Here is a 12,110-nt window from a genome sequence, read left to right as displayed (position 1 = left end):
GGGAACTGTAGCCCCCCATAGTAACCCCTCCCAGAGGTGCCATTGCCCACCCCATACAGGCGGCAGCTGAGCTCACCCCACTCCTGCCCGCAGCACAGGCCTCCCTTTGGCCCCCCCATCAGGAAGAGGCTGGTGCCACTGCTGCCTGCCAGCACTGCTGGGGCCGGTTTCCATGGAAACCTCGGCCCTGTGCTATCTCAGCGTGGCTCCTGCTGGGGTCGCCATGGAAACCAGCCCCAGCCACACGGGCCGGGGGTGCCGGGAAATGGGAGTCCACTGCCAGCTGGATCCGGCTTGCGGGCCAGACTTTGCCAGCCCCTGATGTAGAAGCTCCATGCAATCCATTGTATCTAGAATTTCAATGACCACATTGCAATGCTGTATGGGACAAATCCTGTTTGCTTACCTCTTGCTGAGTCCCACTCATGTCAGTGGTATAAATCCTGTGAGCCGGACGGATGGGACGTGTGAGAGAAATGGTCAGGGACTTTGGTTCTACTGCCCTGTAAGCGGAGTCCCACTATATGTCGGTTCTCTTGGACCTGATCCCGCTCAGTCGCATCAGTTTGATTGGATTGGATTCTGTTATATAGCACTGCTCCTGATTTACCCAGCATAAGTTAGAGAGATGAGTTTAACTGGGCAAACATTTAGGGAATGGTTCCTTATACATGTTCAGAATCAAGCGCTGCTCTAACCCTAGGGCAACTCTACATTAACTCTGCTGTTTTCAGTGGAATTAATTGGGAGAGATTCTGTGCCCTTTTCACACTGACGTAGAGCTGGTCTTCAGTTGAGTAACACTGGGGTCGCTGAGCCCAGGTCTTGGCTCATGGGGCCTGATCCCCAACTGAGTGAAACCAATTATTTCAGTGGAATTGCACCCATTTGCATTTGGGTGAGGCTGGGCGCCACAGAGTTCAGTGAAGTTTCTCTTGATTCACACTGCTTTCTGAGATGACTTGATCTGTGAACAGACCATCCATTTATTCAGCCTTTGCTCAGGTGAAGTAACTTTTGACTTCAGTAGTACATGGCTGGGAGTAAGAGTTTCAAGGAGCTGACGCATTTATCCCTAAATTTTTCTATTGAGTTGGATAGCTGGCAACAGCAGACATCCTGTATATATGACAGGGGTAAAAAGGAAGTTCCTTGGTATAGGTCTGCTGAAATCAGCAGAGTTGACCCGATATGCATAGACTGAGGATCTAACCCATATACCCAAACTTTTTTTGTCCCAAATATATCTCTATGCAGATGAACTCCCAAAGCTTTATCGTAATGCCTCTTCTTTTCTGCCCAGGCAACTTAAACAATTGATGTACAGTAATCGGTATGGTAAGGGAATACTATGCTATGCAAAGTCATGGAATCTAGAGTACTTTGTAAAACTGCTTTAGACGGCGGGGTCTGGAAAAGTATCATCAGAAACAAATAGCTCTTGCTGTCCTGCACTTACCTGATGTAGAGTAAATGTTCACTCTGCACTTCCAAACTGAGATTTTTACATGTAGTGCGATTGAAAATTGTAGGGTCCTAAAAACTAGGGACCAGATCCTCTACTGGCATTCATCAGTGTTTTGCCCATTGATGTCTGTGCTGATATACTGGTCCCATGTATCCTCAGACTGTGTTGTATGAACTAAAGCAGCTTTATAAGTATATAAACTCAAGCTCATTACTAATAGCTGAACATTTTGGATGAAGCATCCAAACTCCCTGCTAAAAGAGTTGGAGGGCAATTTTTGCCTGCTTTCTAGTGTTGCATATGTCCCCTTTGTAGCTAAAAGGCATTTTGCAATTTCATTTTCTCTCAGTTTAAATATTTACTGGCATCAGCATTAGCTTGCACAGAAAAACAGCATCTAAATTCCAATGTGTCATAAATGCTTTCAGTATAAAGATGGAAACTGCTACTCTTGCTCAGAGACATTGCGGAGGGCTGATGTGTATTTTCTAAGCCAAATGGTTTTTGTACTTTAAAAGTCATTGAAAATAAGTATTTGGGACCCAGTTCTGCCTCTCTCACCCTGAATGTCTTCATCTAGTTTGTCTCATTGAAATCAGTGGGACTAACTACATGCAGAGTAAATTATGGCTCAGCATACAGATGGCAGAATTGGACACTAAATAAGTTACTTGGATGCAATCAGGAGTTTAATTTTAGCCATATGTGTCATGTGAGGACACTTAGAAACAATATGTACATTTTATCCAAGCTGACAGTCCCTGCAATTCCATAGGCTATTGTATATTTTATTCCTGTGTGTATTTTGACATCTCTGGATTGCATATCTTCCACTAAATCTTAACTGTCCTCTTTCTTTCTTTCTTTTTTTTTTAAGTCAATGCTCAAAAGGTCTAAGACGTATCATTGCAGTGTGAAAACTGGTGTAGAGATCTGGCTATTTTTTGTTTTAATTTTGAGTTCTCCTTTGATCTGTGTTTTAGAATCACACTCCCATTCTTTTAAAGTTGCTTTCTGATTTCTGACAGCCCGGACCCGTGACATGTTTATACCAGTAACCTCCATAGTTACACTCGGCACCGGGCTCATGACACCTGGTGCAGAGTTACTCCAGGAATAAACCTCCGTGGTATTTTTGCAGTATATAGGGGTGGCCGTTTGTTGAATACCCACTGACCTACTCCTCTACCAATAGTGGTTAAATGTTGTAATATCACCAACTGCAGCAGCTGTCCTGGGATAACAGTTTGTCTGTTCACTCCAGATCCTGGTGTATTTTACAACAGTATAAAAACAGCTGTAAATCACACTGGTGTAGGCCTGTTGTGTGTCCAGGCCCTGAAAAACGCAATATAATAACTAAAATAACCAGGAAAAGTAATAATAGCAAACTAAAGGGATGTTTGCTCTTTTTAGTTGTCTTGTTTTATATCTAGCGGTGTTTGGAATAGTCTAGATAAATGTGTAGTCTCTCACTTACCGTCTCCAACCGTGGCAAAAGCTTTTGTTTTGTTTTTGTTTTTTGTGTAGGAAAATAACCAAAATATCGGGAAAATTTATATATGCTTTCTTCTGGTTACTGGAAATAAAGATAATATGGTGACCTCATGGTCTTCCAACCAAAGTCGGATTTAATTTCTACGTTGACGTGCAACTTTAGCCATTGAAATTAGATTGCAGTTTACTAACTACCCCTTTAGCTTGCATTCTTACTTTTTATTTACTATTGAAGTAGCCTTTTTGTGTGTGTGTATGCAAATATCATATCCATAATCATTGCAATTCCACAAGGTGTCTTTGTTCTGAACAAGCATGTTATTCTTGTAAAGTTTTAAGTATAAGTTAAGATGTTTTGTACAGACCAAGGTAACTGTTAAAATGTCAAGCAATTACTGAAATGTTGTATAGTTAAAGGTTTGATTTCTTTTGCTTTATATGTATAAAATTGTATCCTGCCTGTTTTGCTTTGTGTTTCCAATGTGTTGCACAATTATGCATTTTGTTTACATTTTGTTCCTTCTCAAAACAAAAAAAAAAACCCCAGTAATACTTTATGTACAAACATTTTAAATGTACTTTTGTTGTTTTTAAACACAATGTCTCTGTATAAATAATATTGGTTGAACTGGTACATTTGTGTCTCTCATAGAGGGATTAATTATACTGCCAGTGCATTTGAATTATTTAAAAAAAAGTAAAATAAAATTTTTATGAAAATGTAACCCATTTTATAGCTATAAATTATTCCGCATTCAGCTCATTCTCATCCCAGGGTACAATAAGGATGTTATGGTAAGTACTGTTTGTGGGAGAGTTTTCATCGGTTTTAATTTTTAACGATGCATTTGAGTCATTATGGAGAGCTAAAACAACTCAGTGTTGTGCAATTACATTTTGCTGATGCCACTCAGGAGGTGATGAGATAAAGGGTTTGTCTCATTCCCCTAGCTGTCCCCATTCGCAAGAGGAGCATCAGATCTTTGCCCAACCCCGTGCTAAACTGCTAAGAAGCCAATCTGCAAAGGAATAGCTTTGGCAACCAACCTATGAGTTAAGCTAAAACCTGCTGGCCCCCTGCAAAGGGGGGGCATTTCACAGAATCGTAGAAAATGAGGGTTGGAAGGGACCTCAAGAGATCACATCTAGTCCAACCCCCTGCTCAAAGCAGGACCAGCCCCAACTAGATGATCCCAGCTGGGGCTTAAACTCCTCCAAGGATGGAGCTTCCACCACCTCTCTGGGTAACCTGTTCCAATGCTTTACTACCCTCCTCATGAGAAAGTTTTTCCTAACATCTAACCTAACCTAAACTTCCCTTGCTGCAACTTGAAACCGTTGTACTTTGTTCTGTCATTTCATTCCAGCAACTCCCTGGGGCCTAATTGAAGACAGAACCAGAAACCCGGTATTTTCCACCAACATCCCTAAACAGCTACAATTCAGCGCCAAGAATATCAGCTCCGAAGAGATGAGAAGCTCTCAAAAGATGCCTCCCTCAAAACACGAAGTCTGTGCCTCGTGCCAGAGCTGAGCACCCGCTGCAGGCCAATACAGGCAAAGTAAGGTGAGCACAGCCACCCGGAAAAGAATTACAGGGCTAAAAAAAAGTCCGCGGTCCACCTGGTTTACAAGGTTAACATATCCCGCTGAAAACACAGGGCCAGATTCACCCGAATTGTCTGGTGCCTTTGCACCACCCTGGCAACACAAAGTAGGCATCAAAGCAGCTTATCCAATCAGTTCAACTGGGTTATCGGTTTATCAGCTTCATTGATCAGCTCAATGCTGCCTGGGTATCCACACAGCATTGCCTAAACTCTGAAAGTCCTAGGCTGGCATTCGCTAGAAAAAACCTAGGATGGATTTTCTGGAATGCCACTTGCTGAGCTATGCCAAAGCTGTGGTGGAAGATCCCAAAAGGGATTTTAGTGGTAAAGATAACTGTCTGTTGGGATCATAAGTGCTGAGCGAACTGGGGAAGGAGTGTCTATTGCCTCTTATCATCCACAAAAAAAAAGTCAGCCATGATCTGTTTGGTCAGCTCAGAAATGAGCATAAGAACTGACTCTAGACTAGGCGGCTCCTGTCATTCTCTGCATGTACAGACTTGTAATTGGCTGTGAAGTGCTCTGTAATACTTGCCTATGAATGATGAATGACTCCACATCAACCTAAGTTGCATTTCATCGTCGGTGCCAGTGCACAACTCTGGCTGGGAAGGCAAGGGCCCACTAAAAAATGCAGAAGTATTCAGCCAGCTGCTACCCACATGCAGCCTAGTGATAGCAACAGATTGTGGGCCCCATCCTGAATTGGTACTGGGCCCCAGGGGGAACTCAGGACCTAGCGCAACATTTGTGTGCTGCTAAAGGAACCAGTGTACATAGAAGGGAGGGTTTCCTTCAATTAGTTTTGCATTAATTACACCAGAATTAAGAGTGCCTCTCTGCTGGTGAAGAAAACCTGGCTTGTCTTAGTCTCATATTCTAGAGCCATCGTGTATCACTAGTGCACTCACAGGGACTGATCCTAATGTCTCCGATTTCAGGGCACTTTTGGTTGGGCCTACAGTGCCCAAGGATAATTGGATTACTGACTCTGCATTGAAAATGACATTTAGGCAAATTGTCATTGCCCATGGCCAACTAGAGTGTGTCTAATTAATCAGGGGCCTTGTCCTGAGGGCTGCGGAGCGTCCAAATTCCCACTGGCTTCAATGACAGCGATGGATGTGCCACAGTGCCAGCAGTGTTGTACTTTAGTACAGTTTGGCACTTGCAGCTGGGCCCCCCACACACGTGGTGCAGACATTCCCTGAGGGCCAATTCCTGGTGTGCCCAAGTCCCACTTAAACTTCCAACTCTACCTCCGTGTCATTTGATGCAGGTTTTAAACCCTATTTCCACCCACACAAAGCTGCTTTTGAGTTTTCAAGCATGCTTAGAAGGCTTCACTCCGGTTGTATCTGCTCTGTGTTGGGAGTAGGATCACCCAGCAAGGTGTGCAATTGTGTGCCGGTCCCTGAAAATGTGGGCAAAGTGGACAAAGAATACAACTGCTGCCTAGTGGAGCAGAAGGGCCCTTCCACCTTTGAATGGAACAAGAAACCCATGTCATAGACAGCACAGAGGGGGCTTGAACCTGCACGGTTTATTCCTAACAACGTGCCAACAACTAGGAACTGGCTGGGGTAGCCTCTGGCCTCCCTCTTAAAACTGTCCCACTGGGCAGCCATAAGGGGAAGGTAGGCAGGGATGGGAACAAAGGCCACCAGAGTATGGTTCAGACACCGATCTAACTCGTGAATGCCCTGGATTCTGTGCCTTGCCCTGCAGCTGAGGTAAAGGCTGTTCTAGCAGTAGTTATCCATTTTATCCCATGACTATTAAATGCAAGAATATACAGTGCCTTTTCACTACATGTGTAGAGCCCAGACCTCTTTTCTGCTAGCACAGCATCCAGCCCACTGAGCAACATTGTACTAGGGCCTATTCCTAGTCTATCATTTCTTCCCTTCTTCACTGCCGTGCAAACCAGCTCCAAGTGGAAAGCTGGAGGGTTTTCCAGGCCTGATCACTATAGCATTTGCTGGGAGTGCAAGGTCAAACCCCAGCGGGGCACCCTGAGCAAGTGCCCGAACCAAGGCTCTTGGGCCAAAAGTTGGGAGGGTTGCCCTCTTCCTCTTCTGTCACAGTGGCTAATCGTTGTTCCTCCTTAACCACACACTTTGCCAAACACACCTACTCCACCAGCAAGCACATGCCATCATGATGGCACCATCTAAGCATGCTCAACAGGGTAAGTGCAGCTGCACAGGTGGAAATAGGATTTCAAATCTGCATGAGTGACAGCCAAAAAATGGCACTTGTGGATGCAGTGGCTACACTTAGATGCAGATACAGGAGTTAGACATGTAAAAGTGAAGTAGGATTTAACCCTTAAGGGCTTTGGAAGTGTGGGCTGGGCCTAACGCACCCTGGCTGCCTATACACGTGCTCATTGGCATTCTAATTAAAATGCATTGGAGCAGACTCTATTAATCGAGTCTGCTCCAGACTCTAATTAGAAAGCTCCAGCATTGCTGCAGCGTCAGGTGTATTAAGCCCCTGTGCATTTTTAAATGGCTGCAGAACACTTTATCTAAACCTTGTCAAAGGAGGTTTAGATAAAGCCCCCCACAGCCATTTTTAAACACATGAGGGCTTAATACACATGACGGTGAAGTGTTTTAATTAGAGTGGCTGCCTGGGAGCCTCTCTGATTAAAACGCCTCCCCCCCACCCACCTCCAAGCACATGTATAGGCAACCCCCAAGTTCAAACCCAGCTTAGGGATGGATTGTCAGTGAAACCTCAGGCAAGACATTCACCCAGTCATGTAAAATGAGAATCCCACATTTCTGCTCCACAGGGCTAACATGAGGCCAAAAGCCATGTGTAAGGTGCTCCAGTCCCAAATGGACAGAGGCATAACTCGCTATTTTGGCAGAGGTGGCCAAGCTCTTTTCACCCTGATTGTTGTTCTTGCTACCTGGGTCCCCAATGGCTACCATTCTGGTGCCCCTCCTCCCCCAAATCAGCATTGGGACCTGGTGCCCTGCTCAATCCATCCTACTAGGAAGTAGTTAAAGGCTAGCTATGTCGTTAGACAGAATGAGATGCCATAATGGTTTTTTCAGCCAACAAAGAAGGCTCATCTGTACATGCAAAGTCAGGGAGTTACACTTGTGACAATTTTGGCCCATTGCAAGAAGCTAGTAAAGCCAGTTGCAGCGAGTAAGGTGTGAGATACAGGCAGAGCTGCCAGTGTAACGCACACGGCGCTTGTTGCTCACCCTGAAAGGCCCATCCTCCCCTTTCATTAACCCAAGGAGCTGGTGCATAGAAAGCATTCCCTAAATCATTTCACTAACGTACGACTATCCTCCGTCCCCTTTGAGTGGGCTAAAAAGAAAATATGACCGTGTTAGAGCCAGGCAGTGGAGAGAAATTTCCCGTAGTCGCATTTCAAAGTCCCTTTAAATATCTTTTTATCCTTTTGATTAAAAAGGAACATGTGTGTGGGGATTTTTCAGTGCTGTTTCCCTCATACTGTGCTTATGACGTTGGAAGGACATTACTGTAGCTAATGTAAATGTGTCAAGCACACAGACCATGTGTGATGCTAATGTTAAATAGATGCTCAAGGTCATATGAGAAAGGGCCCAGTTGAAAACTTATATGTCAGGTCTGTAGACTGTCCTCCTCTCCCAGTTATGAGCCACGGTCTCATCTGCCTAGGGGGTGTCACAAAGCCACCCAAGTGGTACTAAGGGATGGACCTACTAGCTTAGAAGAAGAATTAGGTTGAGAAAGAAGGCAAAAAGTCCTAATGGCTTTTCCCACCTCTTGAAATCCCTGGAAAGTTCTGGCAGTAATTGTCCCATTCATTTTTCCATCTCATTCTACGTCTTTGGTAGGGGCCATTCCCCCTTTCTTCCTACACACGTCTCAGATTTGGGTAGGCAACTGGTTTGGGATCAGCTATGACATTTCAGGATATATATTCTGCTATAAAAGTTCCAGGTTTGAGCCTAGATTCACCTGCAGCTGGTGATTTATTTTCCCGTGGGGTGAGGATGTTGGCTGCAAAGCAGTGTTTGAGTTAATTGCCAGTTTGAAATATTTCAAATTTTCTGATTTTTTTTTTTTTTAAAGCAGTCAGAAAATATTCTGGGGTAAAAATAATGATAGTTCTTCCCCACTTTTGTTTCCTTACCCAGTTCTGTGCCAGTCAGATTGGTGTTGAAAAGCACAAGAGAAAGTGCTTCACAAAAATCTGAATTCAGTGCTGGAGCATCCGTTAACTCTGAGTTCTTTCTAGCTTTCCACCCATTTATCCTATGGCCATTGTTGACTAGGGCCTACTACTGCTCTGTCACATCCTTAAAACTATGGAAGTTAAGGGGGTTTACTTTGCATTTCAAGCAAAATTCACTCCTTGCTATGTGCCAGCCAAAATGTCCGTGAATCCATGAAGTGCCACTTATGCACTCCATTTGGGCTAAAGTGAGAGACCAAGTGCCCCCCCGCCCCCAGGGTGAATTTGCTTTTTGTTATGATAGTGCAAGGAAGAAAGTCTGCACCAGGTTTTGGCAACTCCATATCCTCTGCCTATCAAGCAGGAACTAAATAAAAAGGCTCTTATTGTGCTTCAAGCCGTTCATTTAACAGCAATCACCTATGTGTTCAGGATGTGCTGGCAGGGAATTATCTGCAATGGGAAGCTGCTTGCCAATGAGTGTTATAAAAGCTTGTTGGCTTTAGCTGTACCTAAAAACAGATGCACATCAATCAGCTAAGTGTAACAATCAGCCCCAGGATGCCTTCACCGGTGTGGGTGCTGAGTAACCGCCACCCCCATGCAGCAACCTCGCTCCATGTGGATGAGAAGCAGAGGAAATAGTTTCACTTATCACCTCCAGAGCTGAACTGCTGTTTCGGCACAAGTGGTGCATTGGGACCTGCCCGGGTCTTAGGCAGATGGGTAAGTTTGAGCCGTAATACCATTGTGAGGGAAGGTAAGCTGGGTGCTCTTGCTAAAAGTCTCTACCGCTGAATGTTTGAAGCCTGGATACAAAGAGTTTTGTCTCTTGGCTGCAGAATTCAACTCCTCTACTGGTCCATAAGAGCCAGCGTTGACCAACTTTAACAAATGCCATACCTCTTTCCTTCACCTAATTCCTGACTGGACAGTTGGACCACATCATGGGAAAAGTGTTACCTCTATAGAAAGAAGCCAGTGCCTAACCAATAAACCGGCTAGCATCTGAGATAGACTCATTCTCATCAGTTGAGACATCAGTAGGCAAAGAGCATACAGTTCTTTGCTCCCTGCAATGTTAGGCAAACCTCAAGCAACTGCATGGATCTGAAATTCAGTGCGAGATGGAGAATGGGTCCTAACCTGACAACGCAGAAGATGCAGGAATCCTTTCAAAGCAGGTTTCTTCAGGCCCTTGGAGCTGGAGCACTCTGATCTTCCAGCGCCAGAAGAAGTGCGCTCTCCTACCCCTCTGTAAGCAAACTGGTGCTTCCCCTCGGTCGCCAGTTCCTGGAATAATCAGGAGAGAATTTTGTTTTGATCAGGACAAAAGGCTTTGTCTCTATATATGGTATTATGGAGATTGAAATGACAAAGTTAAAAAAAAAATCCTCAGCCTTGTCAAAATGAAGTGCTTTAATAACACTGTTCTGTTATTTCCCAAACTGTTTGCTTCACCATTTTCATTTCACGAGGAATTTTTACTTTTTTCTCCTGACTTGGGTCAATGAGAAATAAATTGGCAGCATTTCCCTTAGAGCAGATATTCAGCTCTTCCTTGGGCCCTAATGATGTCATCAAGCTAGTTTTTTTCAGTTCTTTCTCTAAATATTCTTTCAAGCTCCACCCCCTTACCCAGTTCCTTCACAGCATCTTCATTGCCTCATCTACTTCTTCTTTCTGCATCCTTGCTCCCTACTTCCCTCTCTCTCTCTTTCAGTACCTGTTCCTTTTCTCTTGCCAACGGCCAATCCCCTCACACCTGAACACAACCCCAATGTTACAAAACGAAAACAACCAGGCACAACACAACGGCAAACACATGGCACTGACAGGTCCCTGGCAAAGTACCACACCGCTCACTCCATTTATGCCTTATACCTGGTCTCTTCTATACTTCCCCTGTAAACCCTTTGGCTAGGTAAAGAAAGTATGCATAAACCAGTATGAGTGAGCAAAAACCGATTTAACCCTGTAACACGCCCTGAAGTTCAGAGTGCATAAGCCACTTTCAAAATGACCGAAACCAATTTAAGATAAACCTGGATGGATATACTATCAGACTTAACTGATTTAGGTTAAATCAGTTTATTGCACTTCTGTCCCAAGTTGACTCTCAGTCCCCCAGCCTCCCAGGATGCTTTGCATCTCCCTCACAGGCCCCCCCCATTTTCAGGGTGGGCAGTCTAGCCTTGGCCCAAGCTGTCTGCTCCAGCCAAGCAGGGAGACATGCTCTAGCCTGACTTGGACCACTGCAGGCATGTGGCTGCATTTCTGGAATCAAAAATTAATGTCTGTTCTCTTGCTTATTAGTTCAATCTATGCAGCTTAGATTAATTTGCAAAGACTGAAACAATTCAGCCTCAGGCTTTTTGACCGTCTGTATTTAGCCTTCAGATGGAGGGCCAGTCTCAGACTCTGTATGGATACTGTGCCCATTGCAGTCAGGCTCCAATCTCTGTTAAATCTTCACTTGCTACCATAGTACAAACAGCATAGAGGAATTTGGGAAAACCCTGTGTGTTCCCATGCCTTGCACAGCCAGCGTTTGTCCCTGCAAAGCTTCTGTTTCCATTAAAAAGGATTGCAGGATATAACCAAACGCACAGTCAGTCTCTTCAAATCTGGCCAGATCAGGTTTTCCTTCCTCCTGTTTTCTCTTTCTCCCCCACTTTCACCCATGCCCGATGAAGACTTCAGCAGCTGAAAGACAGTAGTTGCTTTCTCCAACAACACTGCTTCACCCACAAGGGCGGTGTGATAAAAGCCTTTCCCTTTTAAGGGACATGCTTATGCTCATCTAAGAGTGATAGATTTGAAGCAGAAATTTCTAGCAGAAATATGATGGCACAAGGTCAGGCTAGAAGATGATAATGGTCCCTTCTGGCCTGAAAAAATAATCTATGAATGTATCAATCTTTTCAGCTGGCCCTTCGCTGTGTCTTTGGAAGCAATGAGCCCGATTCCAGGCATGACTCTGACCCCCCTCACAACGGCAGCACTGGGCAGCCGTGCAAGCGGAAGCAAAATCCTGATTTTGGTTACACTAGCATAAAAGCAACTACTCAGGTTTTACATGGGACTAAGAAACATCTGGCTCTCATAGCATCCCACTGGCAGCACCAGACTCCCCTGGTTTGTGGAAACACAACCTCAGCCTCTCAAGGTGGCATTTTGATCACAATCACCTCTAAATCAATGCGGGTAGGAATCAACCCTTTTATCATAAAGAACCACAGGGCTGCCCACAAATCTCCCACTGACCAGAACAGGACTCCCAAAGCATCGGCAGTCACTAGCTCAAAACCCTGGTATCTAATCGGCAGCGCCAGGCCCATCA

The sequence above is a fragment of the Alligator sinensis genome, unplaced genomic scaffold, assembly GCF_000455745.1.
Source record: "Alligator sinensis unplaced genomic scaffold, ASM45574v1 scaffold207_1, whole genome shotgun sequence".
Classification (NCBI taxonomy): domain Eukaryota; kingdom Metazoa; phylum Chordata; order Crocodylia; family Alligatoridae; genus Alligator; species Alligator sinensis.
This window is presented reverse-complemented; position numbering follows the sequence as displayed.